At 37.1% G+C, this 12706-nt stretch overlaps 1 protein-coding gene across 15 annotated transcripts in view; it reads right to left on the bottom strand.

Annotated features, from left to right (window-relative positions):
* Nucleotides 1-12706, bottom strand: part of TENM3 (teneurin transmembrane protein 3) — a 2581468-nt gene that overhangs the window by 1677593 nt on the left and 891169 nt on the right. The gene's annotated exons all lie outside the window — the stretch shown is intronic.

Genomic DNA, 12706 nt, shown 5'->3' with positions numbered 1-12706 from the left:
AAGGTAAGTACACATTTAAATCTACATTCTATTTCCCTAGAAATTCTTGCATATCACTTTTAGAGTAAATCATCCTTGTGCAGTAGCTCAAATCCAAATATTTTTCCCCACAATCTCTTCATTCATGAATTACCACCAGACCCAAAAGCCCACCAGAGCCCAAATGATTGGCAGTATTATATTGTAATCACTGGGCTCAAAGTAAATACGAATACCTACATCTTGGATAACTCATAATCTTTTGGTATATTAGCCTTTCAGACATTTAATGGAGCTACCATCTCCCTCACAGAATGCACTGATCTTGTACAAGGATCTTGGTGTAACTAAGACGGAAAAGACTATGTTGCCATTATTGTCTACAGTAAGAATCCATCAATAAGGAGTTAGGCAGAACTGACTTAATACGTATTTTGTATTTCTATACCTGTAGTATTTCCATTAAAAGGAATAATTAAATTTTAGCATATATAATTTGTTACAAATACTTTCCCATTTTGTGCTTTTATGGACATCAATATTGGCTACCTCAAAAGCTGCCTTTATCTCTTATCATCTCTAACATATATAAGCATGAAATCCTCTGTTAACCATCCATAAATCTTTGTGTACTATCTGATTTATTATTATTATTATACATTAATTGGAATACAGAATCACATCTTTTATTTTCCACAGACTCTATAGCCTTGAGAATCTTATACATAGTAAAATCATTATAATGCTTTTTTGAACAAAGGATCTATATTTGAATGAAAAAATCAGAGGTAGTATAATCCCTTCTACCATGTCCAGCAATTCAAAAATAATCAAATATGTCAGTCTTCCACATTTTATTCTTGCTGATTTCTGCTTTCCATGTTGGAGAGGTAGATAGGAAATTCATACAAGAGTATTTCATGCTTAAATCATTGTAGGCCTCGTTCTTTTCCTTTCCAAGCAACAGATATAGACAATGAGAAAGAAGAGAGAAAATGCACAATTATATTTAAAGGTCAGATAAGCACAATTCTCCCCTTCTTCCTCCTCCACTTTTAAGCACAATTCTCCCGCTTCCACTTTTCAGCGCATTAACATTAAGTGAACTACCAAAGGAACTCTAGGGGATCCCCGACATAGTTTCCCCCCCCCGATCCTGCTCCATAAGAGTGATTCCATGTGTGTTTCTAGATCTGTGATACATGCTTATCAGAAAAAGACCCATGCAAATATCTTTATTATCAGGCAAAAATGAAGGCAGATTCTAAATCCTACCTCATAGTCTTTTCGATCTTTATTAAAAAATATTGCAAAGCATGATAAACAAATGCTCTAGGGGATGGGAGAAGGAAGAAAGAATCTTAGCATTTTAAAATATTTATCATCCCATAAAAAATTAAAATCCGGTGCTATTTTGACAAGGATGTTTTGTATGCCATAACATGCACGTCTAATGCCGTATCTGAAAAGGGTTAAAGAACCAATCACAGGGGTCACTGTGAAATGTGCTCCAGGATGCCTTGATGGACAGCGTTGCTCCCTAGAGCATTAGCAACAGAGGTGCAATCACTGAAGCAAAGTTTATCATGGTCATCTATCAGCTGTTCAAATATCCAGGCCTTATCCAATCCCGTGTCAGCCTGATGGACTTCGCTAGTTAAACATCACATCATTCCAGTGCATTAAAAAATGTCAGTCTCCTATCTGGTTACCTGACCAAGAGAATGAGGTTTTAAGGCAGCACATTTCATGTGACCAGGAATAACCCAATATTTATCTGCATTCTTCTGAGGAAATAAGGCATGTTCATAAAAATCAGGGTGATCAGATTTCCTATGATCAACTAAGAATGGATAGGACATGTTTTTAAGATAATTGAAAGCATGATTAACACAAATGTCAAGGCTTCCAATAAGCTGGACATCCAGTTAGGTAGCAGACCTGTAATAAAAATGTATTTGTGTTGGCTACAACTCTGCTGAAGAAATCTAGGTCACATTCTATTGAATTTGTATTTCATCAGTTATGAGACACAAAGAAACTGCTAGCTAGAACTCGTAAAACTTTACCTCGTAGGATGATTCAGTCTAAAGACTTGAGCAATTGTTTCCGGAGGAACGGAGCTTGTCCACCCCAATATTTCACAGTCAATAAGTGTAGGGCCACTGTGTGGTACTATTTATTATGTTCAAATTTTATACAATGTAGCCCTAGCAAAAGCCATCTCAAGCAGGTGTTTTTATCACTCCTATTTCACTGATGAGGAAACTGAGACATATTAATCTTTTTTTGGCAGGGGGCATACCTGCAGCATATGGAAGTTCCCAGGCTAGGGGTCAAATTGTAGCTGTAGTTGCCTGCCTACACCACAGCCACAGCAATGCCAGATCTTTAACCCACTGAGTGTGGCCAGGGATCAAACCCACGTCCTCATGGATACTGGTCCAATTCATTACTGCTGAGCCATGACAGGAACTCCCAATTGAGACATATTTAAGTAATTCACCTGAATGTAAACAATAAGGAAATATCAGCACTAGGATTTTCTCACACCAAAATTGCTTTTGGTGAAAAGTATTTTTAAAGTTATCTCATCTTAAACTTATTTTGGCCGTCAGTTTTAATCTTTTACTTAACAAAGATCTGAATTCTTTTTCTTATACTCTTTGAAAGTACTTACACATGAGTTTCTCTTATATAGAACAAATGGATTTTTTAGAGTATTCTAAGAATCATCATATGACCAGAATATCCATCATTATGTGTGCTTTTTAATACACTCTAATGAAAAATAGAAGCAATTCCTAACAAGGATTCCTGTGTTCCTCCTCATTTTCCTCTTTAAAAATGTCTTCCCACTAAGTTTATCAGGTGAGCCTAAGAATGGAGGATAAAGGCTATGGTTTGTTAGGACTGGTCCTCTTCTTCCTTCTCTCATCACTATGATGTAGTTCAACCATAAAATGTTTTATGACATTTTAGCATTATCCTGTATATTGCAGATTTAAAAGTTCATATTTAAAACCTAGGACAGATCAACAGAGTTTGCATTTAAAGTATTCATTATCTAGTAAAGTCAGTTTGAAAAGCTCCTAATTTTCATCACACCTGTATGGGCCAAGGCCAAATGTTTTCTCCCTTAGCTGGACCCCTTATAGTTATGGTGGAAAAAAAAAAAAAAGAAGAGAAAATTATATTTCTCAGTGCCTGCCTGCATATGCAAGGATTCCAAAGAAATACTGCAGAAATCACATAATATCAAAACACTTAACTGCCATAAGAGTTTGGGAATGGTGTTGACCTATATTGAAAAGATAAAAAAAAAAAAAAGAAGAAGAAGAAGAAGCAGCAGAGTACAGAGCACGTGTGAAAGTTGAATATCTTCAGATGTCAGTGGGGGCATTGTAGGGTGCAGAACAAGGGGAGAACTCATTGCAACTGCACCAATAATGTCGACTCTCACATAGCCACTAAGGAATGTTTTGTTAATATTAATTTACCTTATTCTGGCTACAGGTATTTTTTACAATATAATGGAAGTATGTGTGACCAAAAGCACTGATTTTGTAAGAAAAAACTTGTGGAGAAAGAAAAATAATAGGATCTGTGTTTAGAGATAAAAGAGAACAATGAAAACTGGTTTTTAAAAGAACATAGAATACAGAGATATGATTAAAGTCATTATCATAATGGGTTTGCTTAGCCATAGTCAATGGAAAAGGAAGTAAGAAAAAATATAAATGTTGAGCATTTATGTATTGATGTTTACTATATGGGTCTTCCAAAAAAGGATCTCAAAGTGAATAAATTCTACCTCTTAATAATACACAGAAGATATAACATTCAGAATTCAAAAATTACATTCAAAGATAGTCTGTTGACATAAATATCAAAATATAATGATTATTTTTATAAAGAGTTACTAGGGAAGTATTACTGAACATTTATATCATACACTGAATCTTACAAGGAACAAAGGAGGAAATTTTCCAATGACAAAAGATTTAGAGTACACGTAACACCATAAACTCAATGTAAAGTTTTTCTTATAGAGAAAATATGCAATCTCACCTGGAAATTGGAGCAGACTCACATTAAACAAGCCAATATCTCTACACTCTAGGTTATCATAGAAACTGATGCATGGCCACTGTGTCACTGATGTTTGCTTCTTCAACATAGGATTTTGAGTGATATTTTTAGAAGTGAAACTGAGCTTTAAAAAGTCAGATATTTATAAACAGGAATGAGTTGGCTATATTATCTTATTTATTTAATAAATATTTGTTTTTTATTGTATTCGTTAGCTCTTAATAAAGCCCAATCTCACCTAATTACATTTACAAATTCAACAGGAGCTAACAAAGTGGATTTTACTTCCATTCTACATTAGCCAAAAATAAAATCTGTGAATCAGGATCTAGAGAGTTTTGCCACCAAGGTTTGTTACCTCAAGTAAAAGAAAATGCAAAGTATATAATTTTGATTTCTCAAATAATAATAATTACATTAATGATAGTAATAAGAATAGCCAATGTTTATTATGTCGTATCACAAACCAATGACCAGTTAGAGGAATGGGACTGCTCTGGTTTATTCAGACTAATCATTTTAGGTAGAAGTGTTATGAGAAATTCAACCACCCTATTTCTGCTCCCATTATAACACTATAGCCATATTAGCAATGAGAAAACCGAATTTATGCAAATAAAGTCACCTACTATAAAGGTGTGAAGGCAGATTTTAAAGCGAGGGCAACCCCCATCCCAATACCACAGAGTAGTTTAGCATATCAGTTGGTATATATATTTAAAATACATTGACAATCCCCAATGACTTAACTATAGTACTAGTGTTTACATATGGAGTTTTTTAACACATAAAAATGTAAATGAGGGATTTAATAGATTGTAACCTTTATACTTAAAATTGAAGAGCTAAAATAACTATATTTTGTAACGGAAGAGGTTCTACAGTAGGGTCAGTAATTGGCAGAGACCTTCAGATGCAAGTAAAAGCATCTAGAGAGCTGTGAAATCCTCCTAGCTGAGGGCAAGCAGCCGGAGTCTGGTATGGTACATCACTGCTGGAGCGGGTCTTGCAGATGAAAAGTGGCTGACTGATAATATGCAATGTTTGTGTAAGTATCACTGAAAACCAAAGAACCCTCAGTAATGCCTGCAGTAATTGATCACTACACTCTGGATATTATCAATTAAACTATCCAGGAGATGTCACAACATATGTCACAACCTTATGACAATGGGACGTTCTGGGTCAGTGATGCCTACACGAAGCATTATGTCCATATGCATGTTTGCAGTGGTATCTGCAGTAATTGATAAACTTTAAACCACTCTTACATTGGTCAAGGCATTTGAGCCCCACCAAACTATTACAGAGTGTATTTCTGGATCAATGACTACACAAAACATTATGTACAATATCCCATTCTTTTTTTCTCAGTAATGTCTGATTATATATTGCATACTAGTGAGAACAGTGTTTAGAAAATAATTGAATGTGCTTCTTTGAGGTATGCATTTATTTTACTTGTGCTAAGTGGAAATTTTTTCCTAATGAACAACTTATCAAAACACAGAAAGCATTTGAAAGTAGCATTACTGATTAGGTTAGGCTTTACTTAAACTACTTGGTTTAATTATAATGATTAAGCTGCCTACTGGGGATTCAATTTTTAATGACTTAATTTAATGTGCTGTCCGTTAAAATGTCACCTTGTGAAGTTTTTCTTCATCTAGTTATCAACTTACTGGGCACCCAAGCCAAGATAAGCATCATCTGAAAAACAGCTCCCAAAGCAAATCTGAATTTTGGCCTACAAACTTAGATTTATAGGTAATACAACAATTTCGCCACCCCACTCCCCACCGCTGAACACAGTTTGATTTCTGAGTTTGAAGCTCCTTTTGGGGAAAGAACAAGGATGTAAAAAAAATAAACACTGCATGTCTCGTACATTTCCCTGTCCCTCCCCCTTTAAAAAAAAAAAAAAAAAAAAAAAACACCAGCTCTAAAAGACCTGGATATAAGTGAATGATATGCTAGTACCCATTAAAGTGGGTCAATGGACCGGATGCAAAAATTGCAAGCTAGCTGGAATATTACTAGGCTAAATTCCAACATGGTAGATGTACTTGCAACGGGGAAATCAGAAAACCCTACAATCAGAGGTGCCCCCAGAGCTGGCTGTTATACCTGTCCCAGCACACCAGACCCTACAACTGATCAGCATTAAACACGTATCCTTAAATGCTTTCTGGGATTGTTACAGATTGAATTGCCCTCCCCCCACCTCCCCAATCCATGTGCTGATACCCTCATCTGCAGTGTGATTGTCTCTGGCACTAAGGCCTTTAGTGGGGTAATTATAGTTAAATGAGGTCATATGGATATGGCCTTAATCCAATATAACTAGTGTCCTTATAAAGAGAGGGAGAAACACCATGGATGTGTGTGCACAGAGGAGAGGCCACGTGACCACACAGTGAGAAAATCTGCAAGCCAAAGAGAGAGGCCTCAGGAAAAAAACTAGCTAACACCTTGATCTTGGACTTCCAGGCACTAGAACTATGAGAGAATAAATTTCTGTTATTTAAGCCACTCAGTCTGGGGTATTCTGTTATGGCAGCCCTAGCAAACTAATAGAACATTATAGAATGAAAAACACCAATATGCATAACACACAGCTGAGAACCTAACAAAGCTTGTAACCTTGTTTTGCTATTAGGACATATGTGACAATTATAATGCAAGTGTGTATGTGTGGCCCAAAGAACTGAAGCAATTCACTGAAGGGAGAGGAAACATCTGGTTGGGAAAATAGAGTGCCTGGAGGAGAGGGCAAATGAGCTGGGTCTTAAACAGAATTCTGATAGGTGACAATAAAAGGGAGCACCATAAAGTCAAAGGCAGAAAGACGAGAAAAATGTTTTTAAAATTACTGATGATTTCGTCTGGTTAGAACTTGAGCTGTAAGTTTTAACAAACACTGCAAATAAGAGTATAACATTCACAGGTGAGCTAAAAAGGACTGCTGGGTGAGGGTACTGGTTTATAGTGAAAAGTGAGTTGGGTCCGTGACTGAGGTCACTAAGCCAGCAGAACCCAGATTTCAGGGTACTGGGATTCTGGAACTGAAACACCTGTGCTCAGATCATTGCTCAGTAATAATGACCAGTACAGGAAAAGTGCTTCGATTTCTGCCTGGTATGTGTGAAGTGCTATGTAGTCACCAAAATGAGGACAAACATAAAGATTTTGTGAACCTGATAAGGACATGGACTTGAGAGATGACTATCAATCAGCTAGAGCAAAGCACCACAGATAGGATGGCATAAATGCAGAAGCGTATTTCCTCCCATTTCTGGAGACTGCAATTTCTAGATCAGGGATCAGCAGGGTTGGTTTCTTCTGAGACCTATCTCCTTGGCTTGCAGGTGGCTATCTTCCCCCTGCGTATTCACCTGGTCTTACTTCTGTACCAAATTTGGGTTCAAACTTCTTGCTATGGAGAGCAGTTACCTTGAATTGGTGTCCACTGTAATGACTTGGCCTTCACTTGACTAGCTCCAAATACCATCATGTTCTAATGTACTGGGAATTAGGTCTCCAACACATGGATTTTGAGAGGACGCAACTCAGCCCATAACAACGATAAACAGAAAATTAGAAAACAGGAGTTCCCATTGTGGCTCAATGGTTAACAAATCCGACTAGGAACCACAAGGTTGCGGGTTTGATCCCTGGCCTTGTTCAGTGGGTTGAGGATCTGGCGTTGCTGTGAGCTGTGGTGTGGGTCACAGACACGGCTCAGATCCCGCGTTGCTGTGGCTCTGGTGTAGGCCGGTGGCTATAGCTCCAATAAGACCCCTAGCCTGGGAACCTCCATATGCTGTGGGAGCAGCTCTAGAAAAGGCAAAAAGCGCCCCCCCCCCACCAAAAAGAAAACAGTGTAACCCACTTGTATGCTATAGTGACTGTGAGAATAAGAGAGAAACTAAAAGATGGCATCTATGGACACAATTGGGTCTACTGGCAAAAGGATCTAAAAGAGCACAGATGCTTTCCCTATCAGATCATCATGAAAGAGTGAACATATTTTTAAATCCAGTAGATTCGGATTCAAATCCCAACCATGCTATAAAACTTATTAGCATCTCTGTAATTCTCAGCAAACTTGTCTACAAATAAATCATAAATATTCATGTGATAGTACTTGAGGAGGATTAAACAAGACAATTTCTGTAAAAGTGAATAGAAGTTAGGCATTATTTTTCTCCATTATGGTGCCTGCTGTTGTTATAATGTTGTGAGGTCAGCAGGAGATGCCTAAGCAGTGTCTCACCCCAAGATCAACCTCAACATTAGAATTCTTCTGGAAAGGTTATCTTTTGAGATGTTGTGTTTACCAGAAAATGTATTTACACATAAGCTTACTCATCCCCTAGTAGTAAGCCAACTAAGGAAGGATGTTGCATTAATAAAAAGAAGAAAAGCACATAATGAAAAGGATGAAAAAATCTACTTTAAGCTATTTTGTTCTAAGCCTGACCTTTTTTTTTTTTTTTACAATGATGGCTCCTTCTCTCAAAATTAATTTGAAAGTCAATATTTACATTGGAATTTTTTGTTGTTATTCCATATGCAAACCCCATATTATAAAGTGACTGGAATGATCTCAGGCTTATTTCAAAAATGAGGAGAAGAGAGTGATCACGATTTGTCTCAAGAAAGTGAAACTGCTAAAATGAATATGTTAGAATTCACATTTGGTACTTTGCTTAGTGGTCCATGAAATGCAAAATAATTAATTTAGAGATTACACATTACCATTGCAGCTGAATTCAGAATGATGATCGTGTTTCATAATTGAATGTCTGGTGCAGAGAGGGCCCTCTCTACACAGTGTCTAGTTAGCACTGTGCTGCATTAGAGAACTCAATGCAGCTATGATTCTGCCTATCAAGGGTTTTTATAATCCAGTCTTTATATCCATGGAGATGAAGGGAATGCACTATAAAAGACCTTTCCTTCCCACTCTTCATAATGTAGCTCTCTTGGGTAACTGATTATTTATTTATTTTGCTTTTTTAGGACCGCATCTGCAGTACATGGATGTTCCCAGGCTAGGGGTTGAATGGGAACTGTATCTGCCTGCCTACACCATAGCTACAGCAATGCAGGATCTGAGCTGCATATTGTTAACCCACTGAGTGAGACCAGGGATCGAACCTGCATCCTCAGGGATACTAGTCAGATTCCTTTCTGCTGCGTCACAATGAGAACTGCTCTCTTAGGTATCATATAAAGCTTCGAATTATTTCATGTATCAGATGGCATTCGTGACATTTATATTTTATATTAAGTGGCCACACTTAATTGACAAACTTAAATGTTATGACATTCTGATTTCAATCATCTTTAAAAAATGTTCTTAATGACAAAGTGGATGCTCTTGCTTTCTTAGAGTACTTTGATAATAATCTTATTTATTTTGATACCTCAGAATTTTCATTATGTAGTAGCAGATTTTCTACCCTAATTCCATATTGAGGACAAATTCAGGCCCCAGAGAGTAGACTGGCTTGCCACCCCTCCCCTCCAAAGTGCCCTAATTATTGAGTCCACATGCATGACTTTTGCTTTTCACTCTTCTATTTGATACTGGGCTATCAGCTCTCTTTCATTCTCTCTTGTATCCATTCATCTGAATTTTTTTTTTAAATCATGCTGAGTGGAGGGAAATAATCCTCAAACACAGCACCCCTTTGTCACCTTGGGCAAGTCACCTCCATGTAATGTGGGGAGAGGTCAATGTGGCTGAGGAATGAAAATGGAAGGGCCTATGGGGTGTGAAGAGCACCTGGCTTACAGAGGTTCTACACTGTCCAGGGCTTTCCTCATAAGTGCCAGGAAAAAACCTGTCAGATATTTCCAAACATCACTACATTTTGAATTTATATGACCAAGAAGGATATACCTCGAAGGGTATCACAGACCCCCAACTCAAGACAAGCAATAATGTCTGCTGGGTGTTCATCTAGTCCATGAGGAGAAGCATGGGATGCAAAGATGACTTCATGAGCTGTTAAATATGATCACAACAACCACAGAGCCCCTTAGTTTGAGCTATGGGACTATGAGTTACTAAAGTTTCATATGTAGGCACTGCAAATCCTCTGAAGGGTCTCCAACCTGTGCTGAAGAACATTTTTGAAGCTAGCGTATGTGCAAGTAAATCATGAAACAGACAATGAAAACCCACTTCAGCCAAAAAAAAGTCAAAATGAAATAAAGTTTTTTGCAGGTAAAAAAAAAAAACCCAAGAATTATCACTCACACACACACACACACACACACACACACACACACACACACACACACACACATATATACACATATTTTTGTGCTTAGGTGTTACACATTTAGATGGAACATGGGACAAAAGAAATTTGTTATCCTTCTCTCTTTACATCAATGAATTTTGATAACTATTCTGATAATTAATCTAAATGGCATCTATGTAGCATGGTAAGAAATCAGTTCTGCTCCCTAAAAACTTTCATTTTTTTAAATTTTTTTTCCCAAGATATATTTTTTATTTTTTATTTTTTGTATTTGAGGGGCATTTTACTTTCTTCAAAATGTTATAATAACTTTTTTTTTTGTAAATGATTTTTATCTTTTTCCATTATACCTGGTTTACAGTGTTCTGTTAATTTTCTACTATACAGCATGGTGACCCAGTTACATATACATGTATACATTCTTTTTTCTCACATTATCATACTCTATCATAAGTGACTAGATGTAGTTCCCAGTGCTAAATGTAGATTCCTGGTTTACCTCAGAATGACTAGATCAGTCTTTTGAAAATTCTGCAATTAGACAAGTTTTTCCCTCTGATTCTTATGCATGTAAAATTTGAGAATTACAACTTTAAGACTGGCCTGATGCTTTCTGGATTTCATTTGTGTTAAATCATTAAAGCATAAAGGAATGCCTCCACCCATGGTGCTCCAGACCTTATACAGGTTCCCCAACACAACCTATGCTAAGTAAGCAATCTCTCTTTCTATTTATTCATTGCAGGAGAGAAGAGGGTATGCCTCTTGGTGTTATTAACTCACTTAATCAATATTTATCAATATTTATTGACCATCCACTCTTTGTTAGGGAATAAAACACTCTTCCACTACGTGCTTGGAATGAAACAGTGAGAAAAGAAGATCCTGTTTTGTTCTCAGAGGACATACATGCCAATTTATTATTTCTTTGATGCTGTAAAAAATATGAACACACACACACAGGTTTTCATTCAGAGAATTAAATTTGAGCTGGTCTAAGCCTATTACATCAGGAAGACTTCAGAACAGTGAGCATACATTCACCCTGACTCTGTACCAGGTTCCTGGAGCTAAGCTTATGAGTGGAATGTTTGGCCCTTTTATTAAAACTCTTTACCAAGTATGAAAAGTGAGGTTTTGGTTTGGTATTTCTATCTTCCAAAAATTTATTTTATCACCAGAAAAGAATTTGGTTCATATCTGGACAACTTTTAGCATCAGATTAGCATCTTGAGAAAGTTATAGCAATTTAATTCCTCAAGATAACAGTACTTCAGATTTTTCATACTCATATTAGGGCCGCATTTTCCTGAGGAAATTACTAGAAGATTCCAAGAGAGAACTAGACCCAATGGGACTTTCAATCTCAATGTAATAGCAATGGCTAATAGCTATTTGTATGTATTTGTAAACTCCTCCATTCCTTCAACCCCTCCCCCAACACACACACACACACACACACACACACACACACACACACACACACAAACACATGAGAGGTCTCAGTCATTGTAGTACTCAATATATTTTTAAACTCTCATAATAAAGCTAAATACTAAGCATCATATTTATAAAAACCACTTGATTAATAGAAAATTTATGCAGTATATAGGCTCTCTAAATCTTTACAAAAAGCTGGCAATGATAAGTGTTTTCCCACCCACTTTATAGATTAAGAAACTCAGAAAGATGGTATAACTTGCTCAGACAACCGGACAGTAGTTACTCTAGGATTTGTCTTGTCAAAAGCCTTTCATTGCATCACCCACAAGAAGGAGAGTTCCTGGGAGTTCCCATCGTGGCTCAGTGGAAATGAACCTGACTAGGATCCATGAAGATGCAGGTTCGATCCTGGCCTCACTCAGTGGGTTAATGATCTGGCATTGCCATAAGCTTTGGTGTAGGTCACAGATGTGGCTCAGATCTGGCACTGCTGTGGCTGGCAGCTGTAGCTCAGATTGGACTCCTAGCCTGGGAACTTCCATATGCTTCAGGTGTGGCTCTAAAAAAAAACAAAACAAACAAAAAAAAAAAAAAAAGAAGAAGAAGAAAAGAAAAAAAAAGAAAAAAGGAGAGTAGTTCCCTTGTCACAGATAATGGCCTGCAATAGCATCTGTACCTCCATGCCTTAATGTTTCAGGGTATTCTCTTTTCCTGCTCTGATTTTCACAAGTTTTAACTGACACGACAACAAAATTGAAGGAATCCGAAGTGAAATGAAGTAACTTAAACTTCACCCTTAGCATTGCATCTACTTTTCGTCGTGGGCTTACTGCAGACAGAGAGGAATGAATAATGGTTCCCCACATTTTGTATCCAGCGCACAGCTTCTCTCCCTCATCCTAAAGCCTAATTCT

Source organism: Sus scrofa, chromosome 15 (genome assembly GCF_054392235.1).
Source record: "Sus scrofa isolate SSC_HxYL_T2T_F1_AM1 chromosome 15, Sscrofa_HxYL_maternal_Yorkshire_Landrace_v2.0, whole genome shotgun sequence".
Taxonomy (NCBI): domain Eukaryota; kingdom Metazoa; phylum Chordata; class Mammalia; order Artiodactyla; family Suidae; genus Sus; species Sus scrofa.
This window is presented reverse-complemented; position numbering and strand designations above follow the sequence as displayed.